This window comes from Sceloporus occidentalis, unplaced genomic scaffold (assembly GCF_023333645.1).
Source record: "Sceloporus occidentalis isolate IW3139 unplaced genomic scaffold, rSceOcc1.0.p SCAF_5, whole genome shotgun sequence".
Classification (NCBI taxonomy): domain Eukaryota; kingdom Metazoa; phylum Chordata; class Lepidosauria; order Squamata; family Phrynosomatidae; genus Sceloporus; species Sceloporus occidentalis.
This window is the reverse complement of record NW_028316985.1, coordinates 125,052,441-125,075,398: the sequence shown is the minus strand read 5'-3', so window position 1 is coordinate 125,075,398 and position 22,958 is coordinate 125,052,441. Positions and strand designations below refer to the sequence as shown.

Here is a 22,958-nt window from a genome sequence, read left to right as displayed (position 1 = left end):
TAAAGAGGAAAGAAAATGGCACAGGCTTACAGATGAACACATGTGATAAGTAGAAGGACCAGAAAGGACAGATTCAGATATTGCTGGACACAAGAGAGAAACTAGATGGCAGCAAGGGGCTAAATGTACTCTGTGGTGGCCTCAGCCTTTAATATTTTAGCCTGCTACACCCTATTGACAGGGTCTCATCCTGAATTCAAGTTCAGATGACCTCATCAACTTGTCTTTAGGGCTGATTCTTCCATCCTTTCAGTATCTGAGCTGCACTGGAGGGTATTGGCTTTCCTCACTTTCATCTACATTCATTAACTGCAAAACAAGCTATTAGTTTAATGTAAGATATTTACATATTTACAACCAACTGCTTTACATACAGTTGGCCCTTCTTATATGCGGATTTGCCATCTGCGGATTTGAGCACCGACACCCGTCCCTTCCACGGTGGCAAGGAGGCCGGGTGCCGGTGCCGGAGGCCTTGAAGGCCTCTGGTGCTGCTGCCTTCCACACCTCCTCTTCGCTGCCTCCGTGCCTTTTTTTGGAAGAGGAGGCATGGAGGGCAGCAGCACCAGAGGCCTTCAAGGCCTCCGGCACTGTCACCCAGCCTCCTCGCCACTGCTGCCACCGCGGAAGGAGCGGGTGTCGGTGCTGGGGCCCTCTTGGCCACCAGCACTGGTATCTGGCCCTTCCGCGGTGGCGGAGGCATGGAGGAGGCCGGATGCTGGCGCTGGAGGCCTTGAAGGTGTCCAGCGCAGTAGCTCTGCCTCCTCGCCACAGCCGCGGGAAAGGCCCGGTGGCAGTGCTGTTGGGGACCAAGAGGCCTCCAGCACCGCCATCGCGCCCTTTCACGACGGCGGCGAGGAAGCCAAGACTTGGCCTCCGCCGCTGCCACCCAGCTTGCCCCGCAGCAGCAGCGGCAAAGGCCAAGCAGGCACACCAAGACTTTAAAGGTAAGTAAGGGGAAGGAAAGGGAGGGAGGCAGGGAGGGAAGTGAGGAGGGAAGCGAGGGAGGGGAGGCGGTGGACAGAAACTTTTGTCCCAATTGGGACAAACCATTGGGACAAATGGGACTTGAGCATACGCCGATTTTGGTATACGCGGGGGGGGGGGGGTTCCGGAACGGATCCCCCGTATATACCAAGGGACCACTGTAATTTCATACAGTTTCTTTCATCTTGTTCTACTTCATCACATGAATGATAGGTGATTGAACTTACTTCTTATTACCTCCTTAATGGTAATTAAACAGTATAGTATGGAGCACCACTGAAGGTAATTAAAACCCAGCCCATTAACATTTCTCACCCAAATCCAACTGATCCTGAAGAGCACTCCACAATGTAACATTTGATTGCAGGGTCTACCTTTTCAATTATTTCTATGTTTGTAGTTTTACAAGGACTTTAGCCTTCTCTGCCAAAAAATGTGGGGCCTCACAAAACTACAAATTCCAGGATTCTGTAGGGTGGAGCCATGGCCTTTAAAGTGGTGTCAAACTACATTACTTCCACAGTATAGATGTACCCTCAGTCTCAACTGCCCCTGGAGTCAAGATAATACCACCCATGCACAAGCAGGAGGTATTAGTAGCAGTAGTACACATACATGTGCACACAATCTTTGGAACACACCCACATACCTCACACAAAAGCCCAATGAGAACATGCTCTATGGCATGTTCCACAGAGGAAATTAACTTACAGGAGGAATAGAATGGAGCCCGCAGAGAAGGGCATGGCCACGCAGAACCCTTGAACTTGTTGCTCATTTTTTCCTATGTAGGAGTAAAACTCAAGTCATATCCAATTGCATGAATTATCTTCAGATTTTTTTTAAAAGGGATAGTTAGCAAATCACTGACCTACTTCCACCCCATATCATTTACATTCAAGCATCTCAAGTGGATGCCATCGGCTAGGCTGCTTAATTTTATCATCATTATGTTGGAAATATAATTTCTTTTGCGGTTTGGGGATTTGATCATGTCATGGAAAGCAAGTCCCTTTGAGCCCAATTTTAGATGCAAAGTTGGATATGATGCAGATCTCTGATTCTCAAACTTCTCTTTTTCTCCCTCCCTCCCTCTAATTCTGTGTGGTATTATTACTTGCTGAGTAATATTGATCTCAAAAGCCTAAGTAGCAAAGAATTTTACAATGCCAACATGGATCAATATTCTTTATTATATCTGGAAGATGATCAGTTTTTGTTTCTTTTTTCTTTGTTCTCTTCAGTATTTTGTCTTGTCTGGACTGCTGAGCATATATTTAACATTCTGTTCTAGCAGCCAGTTGCTTTTATTGAATATATATCAATGAGTCAGAATACCACAAAACTAGGCCTAGCAGAAAGGACACCAGAGTTTTGCTCTGGGCCACACTTCGAAAGTAGAAGCAAAGGAAGGAACATGAGAAAGTTATAATTTTTTTCATCTATACTCACTCTGCTCTTGAGATTTTATGAGAAGAGAATTTCAACATGTAACAATCTCTCCTCCAAAGATATATAAGAAATCACTCATGGTCTTTGTTTTTTTGTTTTGCACCATGTTTGGACATAAGAACAAGATCTTGGTTCCAGCTGAATAAAGAGTGATGTAGTAAACTGAGCCACCATAGTGAAGTATTGGACTAGGATACTGGGAAACCAGGGTTCAAATCCCCTCTCAGCCATGGAAACCCAGGGGGTGACATTGAGGAAGTCACACAATCTCAGCCCTCAGAGGAAGGCAAAAGCAAACTCTTCTCTGCCAAGAAAACTCCATGAAAGATTTGTATTAGGGTCGCCATAAGTCAAAAGTGACCTGAAGGCACATAACAAGTAACATACAAACTTTGCTGTATTGCAAGACATTTTATTAGCTTGTTCTTTATGGACATATTCTGACATATGGCTACTGTAAATAATATATTTTTGAAAAAACATACATCTTATTGGCACACAAGCTTAACCAAGGGCCTGAACAGCGATAAAGCTGCTTCGGATCACTTTGGAGGTATGCTGTTTAAATGATGCATGCATCCTAAGAGGCCAAAAGCCATGCCAAAGTGACTCTCCAGTCCTAAGGACTGGAGCACAGCTTTGGTGCAGCGTCTGGCCTCTTAAGATGCATGTGTCATTTAAACAGCATACTTCCAAAGTGACCCAAAGCAGCTTTATTTTGGCCTGTCTGTTCAGGCTCTTAGTCTACCAGATATCTAGCAATGGTTTGTCTTACCCAGATTCTCTTGTGTTCAAACTTAAGTTTAAATAGATTATCCATAAGGCTTTTCATTTGCCCTCTGGGCCATGTACACACAATGATGTCACTCTCTTAATCATGGTCAAGAGATATGGCATGACCTCCATCTGTGCTTACTGCTCTGCAACATTTTCAGTGATGTGCCCCAAAATTACTGTTAAAAATTACAATGTGAGTCCTACTCAGGTCTAAATGTGCACAATGTGTCAGATTTACAGCCCCAAGCAAGAATAATGTATTTTGGGATATTGTTTTAAACTGTGTTTTTCATTGAAAGCTACTTATATTCAAGGTTTATGGCAGCTGATTATTTGACTATAGTCAAAGGCTATAAAATACACTTCTTAATTATTCAATCCAGATGTTCTTCTGGCCCATAAACTTCAAGGCCCGTGGAGTTCAAGCATGGACAGTATTTCCAATGAAGAGGGGAAACACACATCCCCATAGACCTTTCCCTTCTTTTAACACTTTTCTCAATGTGGGAGTCACACTTTATAAAAAGTCTTGGCATGTAAAGGCAATCAAAGTAAACTGTGAACCCACAATACATCTGATGGCTAATATGTAGAAACTATTGGTTGATGCTGACAATGTGCATGAAGCAAATGAATTTGTGATTTTGGTGCATCATTAGCCGCTACATCTCTTCTTTGAATAGAGTAAGTATTTGGGTGTACTTTGTTCTCATATGAAAAGATGGTACTGTGTGTATTTAAAAGTTCTGTGTTTCTCCTGAGATGGAGGTATTAATTGCAACTACATTTGTGCTGAATACCTTGTTTTCATATAAATTATCCTCTTCAAGTACAAATGACCTCCACAAACCTAGAGCAGGCCATATCAATTTGCAGTTATTATCAAAGCCAATTCCTGATCTGTAACACATTAGGCACATATGAGCAGGTGAATAAAATGCTTTGTAGCATGGAAACATTTTAAACTTTTCCACTACTGTAATTCAACCTAAAGAATATGAACATTTGAAAGGAAAGAAGAATCAACACAACCTGATCTTCTATGGGGCTAGGGAAATCTCCACAGGGAAACTAAAGGGGGTTTCCATAGTAAAAGCAAACTTCTTTTGCTTTTTAAAGCTAAAGAATTTACATCATCTTCTGTATTGTGTCTTGATCAAACCAATTGAATTAACCATTTTGTTATAAAAAGCATGCTACATAAGAGGCTGACATTTGTAAATGAAGTTTGAGACACAGATTCAAGAATGGTGAGAAAATAATATGATAAATAGGGAAAAATTCTACTTAGATAAAAGGCATTCCACTAGAAGGCAAAAAAAATATGTAGAGGTTTTTACTCAACTGTGCATGCTTCATTTGTTACTTCTACAGCACATTACCCCCAAACAATTTCTCAACCTCCGTGAGTACACTAGGTTCAGCTACCAGTGCTTACTAAAATATTTGATTCTAATTAGACCTAATGATCATGTTGGCCTCTCTCAATCAGTGATTTTGCAGAGGCAATACTTCAGTTAATCCTGCAGAGTGTATAAGAGTGTGGGATGTAAGTGCTGTTGTACAGGTCAGGAACAGCGACTATACTGCCATGAAAGTTAACATGTAAGTAAGCAAAAAGCCCAACATGCACATATTTCAATTTAAAACATGAGAAAATTCCCCCCCCCTTTTTTTTTACAACAAAATTGAGAGGATTAGTTAAGAAAGAGAGTTGTGAAGGTCAGGTCTCCTCAGGACATTTGGTTATTTAAAACTATTGAGAAGCTCAGAGAAAGTTTATATCAGAGATCTAGAATTAAAAGTCTATGAGTAAAACTGCATAGTAAAAAAATAAGTAAAATTAAGGAAGCAATAAAAAGTTAAGAACGCTCACTTTTAAAAGTATATTGCTTTTTTAAAAAAACAACAAGCAATTAAAAATACATCAGAAGCAGAAAACAGGCATGGAAGTGGTTGGCTGGTCAAATGATAATGGTATACAAGATTATTGAAGGTGGGCAAGGAAACTGAAGAGAAGTTAAATGTACCTTTTACCTTGATTTTCACTGCAAAGAATTTCAAGACAGATATCTACATGTAAGTAGGTTTTTGGTAAGTATTAGGGATCTCCTGTGGATTAACACTCAATCTTAGGATGTTTAAGGAAAAAGTAATAATCAATTAGTTGATGGGCAAACAGTGAAGCAGCAACATTTGCAGATTACACCCAATTAATCAGACTGGTTAAACATCAAGACTGTGAAGAACTCCAAAGGAATCTTTCCAAACTGGGTGAATAAACAACAAAAATAGGATTGATTACACAGAAGTAGGAGGGTACACTACACTACAGACCTCCGTCCAAATCATTCCTAATGAAAAAAGCAGCACAAAGTAAGTAATGTGAAAGACCTCTGACTGAGCTCCCAGACAGCCTCTCCTAGCCTAAGGAATAAGACAGGGCTCAATAGTATGATGGTGTAAGTCAATTGAGATCTTGGCTGGGAGGAATTCTGGAAGTTGTAATCCAAAAACATAACTTTCCCAAGCTCTGAGACTGCTTACTATGTTCCTGAGAGTAAAGTAATGTACACTGGAGCAAAAACTATCCTGACCTCATATATATTCCGGTTAAATCTGAATTGGGTGTGATAAAACCAAGGGAAAAGGTTTTGGGGCTGTAATGGATAGCTGAATCAAAGAATCACCTCAGTGTTCAGCACTGACAGGAACATCAAATTCCATGCTGAGAATCTTAAGGAAAAGAATTGAAATAAAATGATTCATATTCTAGGGTTTATCTACACTGATAAAAAAATCCAGCTTCACCGCAGAGTTTCCTGGTCTGCAGTGACTCATTAACAATCCTGCAGCACCCCTGTTAATGCCACACACAGACACATTAAGGTGCCACTAGCATAAGCAGCCACACATTTCCCCCTAGTGAACTTACAGAGGTGCAAGGGAGCAGTCCACACCACTTTTCTTTCATATTATTTTCAGCTACATGGCGGTGTCTTCACTTTGTCCCCCATTTCCCAATATGCATCTACCTATCAAGCAACAACTGCTATTACATAACTTTTTGTGGGTTTTTCAGGCTATGAGGCCATGTTCTAGACGAGTTTCTTCCTGATATTTCACCAGCAGCTGTGGCTGGCATCCCCAGAGAAACAGCTGTAATTGTTTGCTTGACCACTCTGAATGGATGCCACCCCCATGCAATCCCCTTCCCCCTTCATGCCCCAGTAAATGAGAGAGGGAACTTTAAATGTACACAGACATACCCACACAAAAGAGGGAGAAAAAAAAAGAAAATAATTTTATTTCCATTTTATATATGAAAATGTTCAGCCATGATCAAAGGTGAAGAGTAAATTGGGCTACCCCCTTCCTCTCCCCCCCCACTCAGATGAGCGAGCAAGGGAATGAGCCAGCCAGTGTGTACCCTTTTGTCTTCGTTTCACTCTCCAATATCCCCTTCAACCTTGTGCCTCCTTTTGTGTGAGAGAATGAATGGGAAGGATCGGAAGGGCAGGGGATGGGAGTGCACACACTGGCTGGCGTATTTGCTCACTCACTCATTCAGAGATCTGCATACATACATAGAGGGATCTCTCCCCTCAAACACATACACACAGCTCTAGGTCTTTGTCACCCTTCCTGGGTCCTGCCCTTAGTGCTAAGCTCCCAGCCAAGTCTCCAGCCCTGGGGAAAGAAATCAGGCTCCAATCTCACTAGGCTGGCACTTTGCTCATCACCTCATCCACCTTGTGGCTTCCAAAGTGAGACTAGGATGGTTGTTTGGTTTACTCTTGAGAGAGAGTGGAAGGGAGGGAGAAGGAGAAGGGGTAAAAAAATCCTTGTCTAGAAAGGGGATGTTCCAGGCTTGGCTTGGCTGTGTCCACCATTGTCTGTCTGCCAAGGTGTAGACAATTGCAGTAAATAAAAACATGGCAACACGCAACACACTTGCTGGAACCAACCAGTACTGCCTATCAAAAACTCCCCCAGCTCTCCACCCAAGCCACCTTGGAGTGTCGGCCATACACAGGGTTGTCTGGAATTTTTGAGAAAGTCTGGGATAAAAGGTGAGTTTTTAAAAATCAGACTAAAGCCCTCTGAACTGCATTCTTTGTGAATTCCCTGTTAATTGTCCAGATGAGTGCTGCAATTACAGGGTGAGTATGGTTTCTTCGGCAGTGTAGACAAATCCTTTATGTCTTTAAGGATGTCCCTGATGCTCTCCCATCATGCCACATTTATTGTTTGGCAAAGCACATAAAAATGCTTTTCAGAAAAACCCAAGAAAAGAAAGAGGAAAGAAATGGAAAACGGTTGGCTATGGCCTTGTGAATCCTTATTCATTTCCATCAAGAATGAAAAGATTACCAGCTAAGACAAGGAAACCCATCAGGCAAAGAAGGAGTGGGCAATTTGCTTCCAGCTCGGCTTAGTCAGCACTCTAAAAAATTGATGAATACAACAGCTTGAAACAGCATCTTGCACTGAAGAAAAGGCTAATCAAATACTTTGAACTTTATCCACTGGTGGTTTTAGTTAAGTAGAGAATATTGTCCTAGAGAAGTGTTGCACATTTTCAGGCAAACATCAAAGAGGGTAAAAATAAGCTCTTTCAGCTTGGCAATTTTCATATTCTTGCTGTGCAACTTGCATTCCCTTCTAATCCAGTTTTGTATCTACTGCACCTGATTTGGAGAATGTGCAGGCCCAATCAACTTTAAAACTGAAATAACTGTAATGGAATTATAACATAAACCATTATTACATTCTATGAGCTAAAAAAACACAGAGCCATACTCAAATAACAGAATGCAGGCTTTATATGCAAACAGTTCCAATTCAATCCCTGTCATCAGGGGTCTCAGTTGAAATAAATGAAACGGTTGCTGAACCTATATGGAAACTTAATGTATAAAGACGTCATAGTATCTCCTTAAAAACAACAATCATAAATTTTACATTCTGGTCACCATTTTACAGTAATATGTGCCTACAGACAAGATTTATCGCTGCCACCAGATTTTCACAACATCTGTTTGCCCTTAGGTAAATTGGAGGCAATGACTAAATGCATAGGGTGTCATGGACTGATACTTCAAAACCAGCGCAGCATAATGTGTTAAAAGTACTGCTGAAATGTTTTCCTTTCACTCCCTCTTGTCAGTATCTGTCACTCTGCTATGGCGCTTTCCATCGCCACAAAGACCCATCCACCAAACAGCGGGTCTTTTAGCTTCACAAATTGCCACAGTTTGTAAAATCTGAAAGCACTGAACTGTACACTTATTAGATACCTAAGCTTTTCTTAAAAGCTTTTGCTGTCACAAGTAGAGGTAAATATTTCTTTTCTCCTTCCAAGACATAAAAGTCTGCTTAAGCTAAGACTTTATTACTACTACTACCATCATCATTATCATCATCATTAACATCATCCTGCTTTTCCCAAAAACTTAGGACCCAAAGTGGCTCACAGTTGAAAAAAACAATACAGCTGAAAATATACAAAAAAGTGCATCGTAAATATCTGGAACTGGATAGCCTAAAAGAATATCTATTCTCTTATGAGCCAGTTTTGCCTTTCAAAATGTCAACTAAATCAATGGACTCTTTGTGGAATCAGGTGGTAAAAAGGACAAGGAGGTTCAAAGCACAGCATTCTGTTTTAACAGGTGTGCTACATGCCTCATGCTTCTTGAAGGGTGGGGGGTTTCCAAATTTGTTATTAACATCAGAGGGTTCATTATTATTTATGTGGTTCATGCTTTAAGGCAAAACGGCAGCTCTTTAATGAAGAAGAAATTTAGAAAAAGAAGCCACAACCACTCAGACAACTGCTCCCGAACCACACAAACCAGCTGGATGAATGGCAATGATTCATAGAGAAGAGCACACACAGGGAGAGCCCAGTGGTTGATCATAATGAAATCAAATAACATGAACAGTATTCCTTTGCAGTTTGAGTAATCTAAGAGCCCATTTATATTACTGAAGCAATGCAGGAGCCATTTCACAATGGACCTTTTCCCAGCTTTGCTTAAATATTTGGAAACATAGAACCAGATGGGCAAGTCCAGTGGTGTAGGAGTTTCCCATCTGATCACAGCGGGGAATAATTGGGTAGGAAGGCCTGTGTAGTTAGCTGAACACATGTTGTCCTGGCTCCCAAATACTATTAAAATGTTACACTTCCGGAAAGTGATTGTTATGCAGGTATGGTAGGAACTTGGTTGAGAACAGCAAAGAAACAGTTCTTTGAATCAACATAATAATATAATTGTGGAGAATGTTAATCATCACAATTGGCTTGCTAGTAATTTTATTCATTTTAAATAGCTACGTGAGCACTTCTATTCTAATGATCCAGCCCTGTATTTAAAATAACATTTCTGCATAGAGAAATTATTACATTAATTTGTTGCAAGGTAGATTTCTGCCAAACTTGTCAGGTGTTCACAAGAATTTTGCAAACAAAACTAAATAGTATACACGAGACCAAAGGCAAGTTCACTGGTCATTCTAGGGGAAAAAATTAAATAGCTCTACAGAAGAAATTTATTTTTAATGCTCCACTGCCTCGTTTAGACACATATGAATGATAATTTAATGATTTAATGAGATGCTAATGTGCACAGACTCAAATTCTGTGTTGTGTGTGTGTGGGTTTTTTTTAAACCAAGTGGGAGAATTATCACCATGCTTTCAGGCAGGATTTTTTTTACAAGTGCTATATACAAGTTCACACAGTGAGACATGAAAAGGTTTTTGCAATCACTAAGAAATCACATTTTCAAAAACACACTGCATACTGTATTAGTAAAAGAAAAAGAAGCTTAGTTAACTAGCTACTGTTGCATATTAACAACAGAAGAAATAAAGAGAGCTCCATTTGTGGACTGGATAGTAATAACCCCAACAGCCCGAAACATCTTTTTTGTTTCCCTTTTGTATTTCTTTGATATATATTTTTTCATTTTCTGCAACTCTGCATGGTTATTTCAGTACTTCATTACTGTTATACAATGGGCCCTTGTTATCCGCTGGGGTATGGTTCCTGGATCCACCATGGATAACAAAATCCATGGATGCTCAAGTCTCATTAAATATAAATGAACATGAAAATGGTGTCTCTAATATAAAATGGAAAATCAAGGTTTGCTATTTGGAATTTATACTTTTTTGGAATATTTTCAAATTATGTATGCTTGAATCTATGGATAAAAAAAATCTGTGGATGGGGGGGCCAACTGTATGTCCTGGCTTTCACAGTGTTACAGCGTTCATTGCTGAAGTCAGCACACATGGTGATACAGGAGGATATGACGTGGGTGCACTCTGGATTCATTCACAAATCTTCCTCTGCTGTTGATACAGTAAGTTGTACATCTTAAGTCTGCAACTCCAATAAGCAGGGGACATGAAGAAAAATTACATTCCATTCTTAGTATATTACAGAATCATGGAAGACACATTAGATTAAATAGGACAAAGGGATATAAGGAACACTCACCATTTTTGTTTTCAATCTAGAGAGAAGGGCCAACACAGTCACTGACCTCAGGGAAGCAGTTTCTACAGGTGCAAATGGAAGGAGGGGAATCTAAAAATATGTTCTGGAAATATGGGAAGCATCATAGAGCAGGTTTTTGGCACCAGAAAGGGTAACATGTGGGTGGGGGACGAGGAGGATGAAAATCCTAAATCAACCATCACGTTGGATTCAGGCCATGGCTGGATTGAATCTGATGAAACAAGGCCAACAATGACAGAGTACAGATGAAGTGTGTAATGCCTGTGGGAAATTTGAGTTTTCTGGGAGACCTCATGGTGGTTGGAGACCTTTTTGACCCTTATGGCACAGCCTCAATCTACCTGGCAGGTAGCTAAAGCCACTTACCCTCTTTACCAGGGAAGCCCAGTCTTTTAATTTCCAGCATGTGCCTCTCCAGATGTTGTTGGAATGCAACTTCCACAATCCCTCACTTTTGACTAGGACTGATGAATTTGAGGATTATAATTCAGCCAACATCTGAAACACCATATTTTCACCATGTGTGCTTTGAATCCTTTCCTCCCTTTTTGGACAAAATGCTAATAAACAATCTTATACATGTATACCTCAGGGCTTGTCTACACCGGCGGGAAACCCCATAGTCACCCCCTAGTGGCTGCAACCCAGGTATACAATGTTCCTTAGGATTCACAAGCAATCCAGGACTTCCCTCGAAAAACTAGGAGAAAAAAGAACTTCCTTTTACCTTGCTTTCATCTGGGAAATCCAGATTGGCACAGAGGACACAGCAGTATATTCTACACATGCAATCATCATAGGATCACCCTTTTCTTCTGGGTTACTCCAGTCTTGCCACAGTGAGTGTGGTGTTTATCAGAGTCACTACTGACCTGGAAATTGCACTGTGGCTGCAGAGTGAGTACGAGATTTCCCACCAATGCAGACATCTCCTCAATTAACAAAGTAGATATGTTTTGGGTGTTATTTCTTAAATATAGAAAAGATGGAGATAGGTTTTTGAACATACCCCAAAAAAGGAAGAATAGTTCAACATTTTCCAGCAAACTTTTTACTCAAAACTAACAATATGCACATGTGAAACGAAACAACCAATTCAGGTAAGCCTTGAGTGAGTAAACTAAAACATCCTGTACCTTCTAGAGACTGTTTGAAGGCTTATTTCAGAAAGGACTTTTTTCTTCACCAGAAAGGTGCCTTTTGTTTTGCTTGCAACATGGTCATGAACACCTGACAAGTCAGGCAGAAATCTACTTCACAGCAAATTAGTATAATAATTACTGTGTGGAAATGTTATTTTAGGTCCCCCCCTTAAACCATAGACCATGGGAATAGGCTAACCATGGGCTAACTTAGGCGCTTTACAGACCATCCAAAAAGGACGGTCTGCCGGTGCCGTCATTTGCTGCACGGAGGAGCCCCAGCGGCCAAACCTCGTGGCTCCTTCGTGCAGCAAAAAGAAGCCGCAAAAAGCGGCTTCTTTTTGTGGCACGGAAATGGCATCACAAAGCGCCAATGGCGTACTCGCGGCATCATTTCCGCCACACGATGTGCAGATGCTAGGCGTCTGCGACATCAAAATGGCGGCGCCCATGTAAAATGGGTGCTGCCATTTTGTACGTGCTTGGCGCGTACTAGGGTTAGGGGCGTCAGGAAAGGACACCCCTTTCTAACCCGAGTACGTGCTGTGCACGTACTTTCCGCCCGTGCGGAACGGGCCTTAGCTATTTAAAAAGAGTACAATCATTTGAAAGCCAACTGTGATGATAAATAGTCCACAGGAATATTATTATTATGTTGCTTCTAAGAACTATCACCCAACCCTCCACTGTCCACAAAAAAGTTTCTACCCTGTCAGCAGCAGAACCACTTTTCCTTCTTCTTATGGGTGTCTCATGGTTTTGTGGTCAAACTTATAGAAATGCGACTGCCTGACTTACCGGGCCAGTCTGGTTGCGGGGGGGGGGGGGGGGGCACCGGTGAGATGGTGGGCTCTACTTGAGGCCTTTGGGTTTATGGCTACTGGACTACAGCACTTCTGGTCCAATTAGGACCACAACTCCCAGGTTCCCTGGGAACGGAAGCGCTGTGCCACTTTCAGTCCTTGCGGACTCCAACTCCCAGGTCCCTGAGAGCAGAAATGGCCTGGGATTGGCTGGGATGGGCGGTGCCACCTCGCCTTGTGGCTGCTAATTGGCCATCTGGCATATAAAAGGCCACACTGGCTGGCCGGCGCTATTTTTTCTTGCCAGCGATCCTCTCTCCCATGTTCAGGGTTGGTGTTGTTCTGTCACAACTTTCCAAGAGTGACAGAATAGGTCTTGGATTTGAAGGGTGTGGTTTCCTGTGCTGCGGAGCATTGGATTGGGAGTCCCATGGGGAGCTAGAGGTGCTGAGGGTCTATGTGAAAGACTTTTTATTTATCATTCTGGGCCCCAAACCATAGGACTATCACCTGGATGAATGCTTCCTTCTACCACATTCTATTGATGCCACAAATTGGCAGTTGTCTAACTGCATGCTTCACTATGTCCTGGTGATAGTTTGCATAATTTCCTTACCCGATTCTCAAGGTGGATAAGCTGCCTTAAGGTTTTAAAGGTAATACGAGGGCTTAAGCAGTCATTTCCCCCTCCCTCCTCGATAAGGACAAAAACATAATCTTTTTAAAAGCACAAAATATCCAGGCTCATTACCCACATACTTTAACAGTGAGAAACTTGTTAAAAGTAAGTACGGAATATGTTGGGGCCATATGATGTCTAGAGAACTGAACTGCCGCAATCACTCACACCCCCTGATCCTAAACATACATACTGAAAAATCAATCCTCTGGCAGCTACCTGTCAAACCCACACCAAATTTCAGGCTCTACCACTGTCTTATACAAACAAGAAAATATTAAGTCCTCTCTTTTCCTCTCCTCTAAATAAATAAAATAATATGAATAGCAGCTTTATTAGGGGTGTTTAATAGTGAAAAAGCAGCACAGAGACATGATTAACCCTTTCCTACTTGTTTGCCAACTTCAAATCCCTCACACGTTTCCACCTATTATTTTCCATGTATATGTTTCTCATTGCTCTAGTTTACTCATTTACATACCATCTTTTTGTAAACAAACAAAAAAAAGCATAGCATTTTACATCCCCCCCATAATATTGGTTTACTATCACATTACATTTATTATGTGCTGTTCACATAAAAAAACTGCTGAGGGTTCATTATATGCATTAGTTTGTATTGCACAGCTTCCTCTCCATCCAAAATATCTGCTTTCTTTTTACAGCCAACAATGACTCTTAGAATATTTTGTCAATAAATGCTATGCAGTGAGATGAATTATTTTCTACCGTTGGATACTAACATATGCTTAATTAAAGAACAGTGACTCTACCCCTTGATTTAAGCTCTTTTAAGGTTGTATGCCGCTTTGTGGTAACAAAAAGCGGGATATAAACTGAAGTTTTATTTATTATTTTATTTAAGCTCTGTGCTTAATTTATAATTTAAGAGGATCTATGGCTTGGATCTAGATGTACATTTACTGTATACAGTAGGGCTGGTAGAAAATGGACTATCTTTTCCTCCTCACAGCAGCCTTGCAGCCCCCTGAGAAAGCTACAGAGCAGATGGGTCTGCTGTGATATCAGAGTCTGAGAGGGAAATAGGAATGTACAGTCAGCCCTCTGCATCTACAGGTTCTGCATCCACAGATTCAACCATCTACAGCTTGATTTAAAAAAAATAAATCCAAAAGCAATTGATTTTGCTTGATTTTGCCACTTTATATAATGGAAACCCCATTTTAGTACCCATTATATAATAATAATAATAATAATAATAATAATAATAATAATAATATCATTACAGTTGGCCCTGATTATACATGGATTTTTTATACACGGATTCAAGCATACACGGTTTGAAAATGTTCAAAAAAAGTATAAATTTAAAATATCAAACCTTGATTTTCCATTTTTAGAAGGGACAGCATTTGCTATGCCATTATATTTAATGGGACTTGAGCATACACGGATTTTGTTATACATGGGGGATCTTGGAACCAAACCCCAGCGTATAACAAGGGTCCACTGTATATATAACTGAGGATCCACATATTTTGGTATCCATGGTGGGTCCTGGAACCAAATCCCAGCAGGTACCAAGGGCCCACTGTAATTCTTAACTGATTTTCTTCTTGAAGGAAACAACAAGAATCTTAGCGATTTTCTTCCAGCTGCTATAAATTCTTCAAAAACCATACAATTTTCAATGCCAAGTTGTAATTCAGCAGTTATTTTGTGCAAAATTCACATGTGGTTGTCTTCACTAGAAAATTGCATTTTCTGCTCAGGAAGCAGAATTTTCTGTGCAGAAAACATATTTCTGTAAAGCTGCTTCCTAAGGAGAAAAATGCTGTTTTTCTTTGCTGTTTGATCAACCGTGTAAAATTATACTATGTTATTATAATTATTTATTTATATAGTGCCATCACCGGACATGTTGCTTTACAAGTAAAAGAACAAAACAGTTTTTATGCAGAATAATTCCCTTATTGCAGCTTTTTCTGCACAGGAAACAGCAGTTTCTGTGTGGAAAATAATATTTCTTGACAAATGTTTTCCACACAAAAATATTTTCTGTGCAGAAAATTTAGCTTCTTGTACAGAAAATACTTTTTCTGTGCAAAATAACCACATGTGAATTTCATACAGAATAAGTCCTGAACTTGGAAGATTCTTGTCAGTCCAGGATTCTTCTCATCAGGGTTTCTTGACACTTGAAAAATGTTTGTTGTGCATTTTTAATAGTCTTTTCATTCCTAGAGGGGAGAGGGGATCTCTGAGGATCAGATAGATATACATTCCATTGTGTAGCAGTGAAGATAGAGGGCTGAGAAAGCTATTGCAGTAAAGACCATTTTTCCAACTCTGTTTCAAGCTATCTAGAAGTTATGCTCGTGTATCTCGAAGGTATTTCTCACAATCAGAAAAATTGGTCCTGATTACTCCAATACTAAAGTGAAAATCACTCCATGTACATACTCAAAACATTTTCTTCTTTATTATTACTGCACATGCTTTACATTGGACCCAAGCACTCACTTTTCAGAACTATGAAGTCTCTGCTAATATAATAATATTATGTTTGACCTCTAACTATTCTTCTCATGTTCTTTCATACTATTCTACCAAATACTTACAATATCAGAAAAAAGACTGAATCCAAATCTAGAGACAAGTCTTGTCTTCTGGAAAGAACATCAAGAATGACCTCAGCATACATAGGCACCTCCATGTACTTTTCATGCATGGGAATAGATACACATAATACAGAACTACATTGGGTCCATGTATACTCTGCTTTAACAGCCAAGGCTCCATATTATGGTATCCTGCAATTTGTAGTCTGGTGGGGGACTTAGAATCCTCTAGTGCCCTCCGTTGAACTACAGCACTAGAGATCTCTAAGTGATAACTCTACGTATCTCACAAAACTACAAATTCCAGGATTCCACAGCACAGGGCAATTAAAGTAGTATGAAAATGATATCATTGTATAGGATGGATACACACACTGTTCTCTGAAAAGAAAGTAAATGGGCAGCATAGCTCGACTGGGGTGAGTAACCATGCTGAGCCTTAGACAGATCATTGGATTTATGCAAAGGAGTTTTCAAGACACAGTAAAATTGATAAGCAAGAATTCTCTAGCAATAGGTGCAATGCTGACTGGAAACAAGATCTGAAATATACCGAGATAGCTAGTTTGACATATTTTCGAGACAGCTAGTTTATCAGAAATATAACCATACAACTAGGGTATGTACTATTTGTTTTCAGTACAGTATATATTCAAACACAGATGACAGTTCATATTTGAGTATAACGCAATGCTATGCATGTTTACTCAGAAACAAAATTCTTCTTTGCTGAGTGGGACATACTTCTGGGTTAAATGTTTATAGGGCTTCAGCCTTGTTTAAGTAAGTAAGGTGCTGCTTATCCTTTTACTTACAGCTCTACAACTAATGCCACTAAGCTTTTGAAGACTTAAAAAGTTCCATGGGAGAAAACTTAGTAAAAATTTTAAAAAGCAAATGGAGACTTCTAAATAAATAAATAGGTGACACTATTAGAGACCAAACAAAGAGCACACTGTCAAAGAAGGAACCTGTACAAAATGTTACTGTTTGTTCTCCATGAATGCTGAGGTATATCTACTAAAAGAAAGACATTCCATTCCTCTCCAGAGACTTCCCCTTCATTCAGAAGTACAACAGGGCTGCCTTCATATCCCTTCTATTCAGGTTAGGTCAGCACTTCAGTTACAGACCCCCTATTTGCAGGAGCAACATTTGTTCACAATAAAAATTAATCCTGAACTTAAACTTGGCATCACTTCGTTCCAATTTCAGAGCAGTTTTATTTGTATGTTATTTTGCTTTTGTAAGCTAACTGAGGGCATTTAAGTATTAAAGTAGTGGAAAATTACTATACATAAGACATTCCTTGGCACATAATTCTCCATTCCTGTAAGTCAAACATTTTCATGAAAAAAAGTCAGACAATAATTTTACAGTATGGAGTGCAAAGCATATACTGTACCACCTTTCACTTTCTGCCATAGAATAGACCTGTTGAACTACGAAAGTAACAAAAACAAGATAAAAATATAACACACACTCACACACACATTCTCTCTTGCTAGCAGAAATATATAAAATATTGATACTACAGAAGATTATTTTTATTAGTGCTACATACCCAATGCATTTAAAGCTTGTTCAGTTCTTTATCGAGGGGACCTTATTTTAAATATATATATTTTTAAAAATGGATTTGATTAATTTTTAACCCCCTTTAGGCCTCCAAAACAAAGGAGTTACTCAAAACACTGTACAGAAAAAAACAACATTAAAATAATAACTAGGAAAAATGCCTTTACTTGCAAAGAGGTGAAGCAGCAGATTTTCTGCCTGGGAGGAATGTGGCATGGGATTTATGCCTAGTGAATATGGCTCATCATGATTGTCTCACTTCTTTACTCTCCAAGACTCAGGTTTGAAGGCAAGCCCTCTCTCAGGATTCCCTATTGCTATAATCTGCAATGAATCATTAAAATTATGCTATTTTTTCTGGACTGATGCAGGGGGATCTTGTAGCACCTTTGAGAAAGAAAGTGTGAAAGAATATGGATCATAAGATTTTGTTAACCTAATCTACAATCTGAGGAAGCAGAATAAGGGGCAAAACAGATTGGCCAAAAAGGGCGGACTGGGGCCGCCTGGCATGCTCACCCTGGTGCTGTGACAACCACACATGTGCGCCACCAATCCACCCTGCCACTGCCATTTTAAACTGGTTTCTGAAAATGGTGTGGTTTTCTCCACTCCTTTTCAAGCTGCCTCTTTACCTTTAGGGTGGTGTTGGGGCAGCTTCTGGCTGTGTTTGGGGCGTGTGTCATGTAAATGCCATGCCCCCTACACACCCTGACGGTGACTCTTTTGGCCTATCTGTTTCGGATCTAAGTCTATGAAAGCTTATGCTACGATTTCTTTCCCAGGCAGTGTCAAAAGTGTTATATGATCCCTTTGCATACTGATATTCCAGACTGTCTATGTCTCTGAATTCTACCCCTTTGTCTGGATGTGTCTGTTATGTTGCACTTATGATCTTAAAGCTCATATGATTCAGTTTCTCTGTCCTGTGGTATAAACACCTAGAGATTCCAAAAATGGCTCCATCTCTGGTAATCCCTTGCCTCTGTCTCTGGTGGTCCTTTTCTCCACTGAACCACTCTGCAGTGGGTGCCATCCACCACTGAATCTGATTAGTGAGTACTAGGAAAAATAGCTTGGTGGGTCGTGAAGGTACTGTCTTCAACATGCTTCTTCCCTATTTTAGCACAGATTCTGTAAACTTTATTTATAGAATTCCAGAAAGTGTTTTTTGTGCTTGATTTTATTGGACATCTGCTGGTTTTAAATGTTATCACTATGTGCTTATTATTGTTGTGAAGTCTTTTTTACTGTATTTTGTTACTATGTCACATTCTTGTAAGGCATCTTTGAAAAGCATGATGCAACTAACTAATGACAATCTCCCCTTCATGTACATATTTTTCTAGGAAGTGACCATCAGTCTAATCCCTCAGTGATCTGCCTCAATTCTGTAGGGCAGACAGTACAAGCAAGCTGACATATGTCAGCAGTAATATGTTCATATAATACATTTATAACAGATTGATTCTACTTTACCTGCCATGATTCCATCCTACAGAAACCTGGAACTTGCAGTACTTAGAATTTTTTGTCAGGGAGCTATAATGCCTCACCAAACTACACACTTCAGGATTCCATAAGATTCAGACATGGCAGTTAAAGTGGTATCAATATGATGCAATACTGTACTGTGAAAGAGACCTCAGAAAAGGGAATCAGGTTACCAGAAACGAGGAGAGATCACAACCAACCAAACTAGGGACAATAGCGGAGTAACAAAGATATTTATAAACTCTTGTCAGTCAAAGAGTAGAGATAGGACAAAAGATGGGGTTAAGAAACAAAAAGCAGCAGGAGAGAGTAGCTGAGGGCCAATTATCACACAAGATGAGACAATACAATGTTGAAATACACTCCTCCTTCTGCATGCTATAAGCACATTAAGATTTCAAAGGAGACTCTGTCTATGTGTACGTGTGTTTGTGTGTGTGTGTTCCAGCAACAGTAACTCTTAGAATTTCTCTGTGGCAGGTTCTTACAGTATCTTAATTAACGAGGAAGGAATGTCAGCTATGAATACAGAACAAAACTGTAAATCCCTAACACACACACACACACACACACACACACACAGGAAAGGGAATTACCAGTCAGATGAGTCTTCTTGTTTTCCTGATGTAGGAGAGTCAAATATTTTTGTTCTTGTAAATCCAGGTCTTGTTAACTTAGTCCTTTCTTCACTTTTAGCTTCTCCAAAGGTCTAAGTTTAACTGAAGAACAAGAACCTGCAACAGTGAGGAAAAGAGAAGGCGATAAGAGCCCAGAAGAATTTCAGCTGCTGGCTGCGGCTACTGTTCTACGAGCATTTGAGCTATTTTCAGCACCCGCTGAGTTTGTCTGCAATAGGAGAAACCAGAAAAGTACAGAGGCAGGAAACTCACAGTAACTTTGTTCGCTGCTCAAATTCCACATACACACTTGCGATGTTGAGAGAAATTGATTTCAGACCAAATATTGCCCATTTGCACAAGAAACAGATTGAGATTTCCTTCATTTTTCTTGGACCCAGAGTGGCTAGCCCCTGGATAAAAAAGTCAGTATTGTGCTCCTTCTAACACTATTAACCCTGTTGCTCTGAGGCATAAACTCTCTTTGCTCCGTTGTCTTTATTTTGCATCCATGGATCTTTATTTTTGGTCTCTCTAGCATCAGTGCTCAGCAACAAACTTACCGGTAGCTTCCTAAGAGGGAAGCCAGAAGTTTATTTCCAGTTTGCAAATAAATTTTCAGAATCAGCTGTCTGACTATTTCTGAGTATTAGTGACCTGAGGTTATTGACATTGTTGTACTTATTTGAAAGAGGAAAGTGGGGTCATATCAGCATTTCAGCTATCGACTGGCTCAGTCCTGTGGGTGTAAAACAAACCAGAGGTTTCTTCAAGTTCTGATACTACTGCAAGTGTTTTTAATAGTTATTCATCAGGCACCTTAAAGCAAATTTGTCTCAAAGAATAATTTAGCATGCAAATATAAAACACTCGCTCATTTAAAGTACTTTATACATCTAGTTTTCTTTGTTTCATATTTTACATTACATTTTAATGTTATATTTGATTTCAAAAATGTAAAAAACCAATTTTGTAAACCACCTAAAGAGCTTGGACTATTGGGCTGTACACTAGTTTCATAAAAAATAAATAACTGTATTGGTCACATTCCAACACTAGTGGAATAGGGATATACCCCCCATGCCTCATTTCAGTTCTCTGTGATGCTAAAAGTGAGGTCTGGAGTGGGGAGGGGGCAGGAGGCCCACTATTATCCTCCTCATTTGGATGATGGAGGAAGGAGTCTGAGGCTGAGAGGCAAGCTGAGATCATGGCAGAACAAAAATTCAAACCTAGGATTTCCTGATTCAGAAAGTATCATCATCAACTGGGAGAGGAAAAAAGTAATTATCTATTGGCTTTGTTCAAATTCTTCTACCATGCCAAAAAACTGTCCAGGTGTCCTCTCTAAACTGCTTTCCTAAGTGTGACTCTCCATAGAAACCCTGCATCATCAATAACCCTTCTTTCCCAAAGTTTATTTTGTACTTCCCTTGATAGGATTTTTTATTACCACTAGTGACCTAAAGGTAACCTTTTTATTCAAGCTATAAAGTACAAACAAATTTGCACTATATATATATATATATATATATATATATATATATATATATATATATATAAAGAGAGAGAGAGAGAGAGAGAGAGAGAGAGAATGCTTTGTTCTATTTTCAGATCTTGTGCAATCTTCCACTTAAATGCCCAGATCAATCAGATATTTTATAGTTTTCATTATGGGGTAAATCTATCCTATATCCTAGTTTTTTACATTCAAGGACATCGTTTACAAGAAGTTCTGGTACTCACACACACACAAAATCCAAGTTACAAGAGTGAACCATCATAGTCAATTTTAAAGAACAGAGAGGAAAGGAAAGCACTCAACACATTTCCTAGGACTCACACAATATTCATTTATGTTTCATATATACGTTATACACATACTAGATTATCCCACTACACTCTTATAGCGCTGCTATTCCACTTTCACTGCTCTGGCTGCCTCCTGCTGAATTCTGATGTTTGCCGTTTGCATTTAGAATTCTCAGCCAGAGAGCTCTTAGGCCTCAGTGAATTACAAACCCCAGAATGCAAGAGCTTCATTGTATAGAATATGGGAGAGATACAAAAGATGGATTTGTTCTGCTACTCCGATGTGGTTATTCCCCCCATGAGGCACTGTTTAATACCAATTCTCAAAAAAAAAGAAAGTTGGTTAACATATGGAGAGATATTAAAAGGAAATAGAAAAAACTTTGAGATGAAACCATTAGAACAAATCAGAGTAGAAGGACATAAATATGAATGGTTTTTATACCATAAATTGGTGGCTAGATTTAGAACTGACAAAAAAATAAGTAATTTCACCAGAACATTGACAAATTTAGAAGAAATTATATTGGGGGGAAAATTGGCAATGTTATCCAGAGTATATAAAAAACTTCTGGAATATAATTTAGAAGGAGATATAATAAAAGAAAATATGATAAGGTGGGCCAAGGATTTAAAAAAAATTGGAACTAAGACAATGGGAAATATCCTGGAAAAAAAGACTTAAATATACTACCTGTCAGGATATAAAGGAGAATTATCTGAAAATAATATACAGGTGGCATCTCTCCCCTGATAAATTATGCAAAATATATGGAAAAGGACAAAATAAATGTTGGAAATGTGTTAAGGAAAAGGGTACCTTTTTCACATGTGGTGGGAGTGCTCAGAAGCTAAAGAATTTTGGAAAATGGTAAAACAGGAGATTAAAGAAATAATTGGAATAGATTTGCAATTTAGGCCAGAAGTCTTACTACTTAATATGATAGAAGAAAAAGTGGAAAAACAGTTTGGCAAAATGATCTTTTATATGTTGATGGCTGCTAGATTGATATATGCCAGATATTGGAAAATTAAAAAAGACATTAAGCTTGAGGAATGGATGAACAAATTATTAGATATGATGGAAGCAGATATAATTTCAAAGAGACTAATTGAAAACAAAAAGGAAATGGAGAAATTGGAAGGAAGGGAAAATTCTGATACAAGTAATTGGGAAAAATTGTATGTATTTATAAGGAAAAAATGGCCAAACATACAAAATGAAATTTAAAAGTAACTAGGAAAAATTGATAAAATTAGATAAAAGATAGATGAGTATGGAAGTATGGAAAATAACGGAAGTTAAATTTGTAATAAGGAGTAGAAACAATGTGTTCATGTGAAGAGAAAACAGAAAGATGAAAGGAAATTGAAGATATGCAGAAATAATGGGAAATGAAACGGTTCAAGGACTGACCAAGAGAAGTCACAGTGTTTTATGTTAGATGTATGCGACTGAACGAAATAATGTATTTTTGTTTTTGTGTTATGTGTATAGGTT

The 22,958-nt window shown here is 39.3% G+C and overlaps 1 protein-coding gene across 8 annotated transcripts in view; it reads right to left on the bottom strand.

The window, feature by feature from the left end:
- The window catches only part of SORBS2 (sorbin and SH3 domain containing 2), a 240,778-nt gene that overhangs the window by 184,359 nt on the left and 33,461 nt on the right, over positions 1-22,958 (bottom strand). For 7 of the 8 annotated variants that reach the window (XM_089525354.1, XM_089525348.1, XM_089525349.1 and 4 more), the window contains exon 2: positions 19,625-19,762. The gene's annotated coding sequence lies outside the window, so the exon portion shown is untranslated. Of the gene's footprint in view, positions 1-10,729; positions 10,792-19,624; positions 19,763-22,958 lie in introns of all 8 variants that reach the window. The other variant, XM_089525346.1, reaches the window with a different exon arrangement.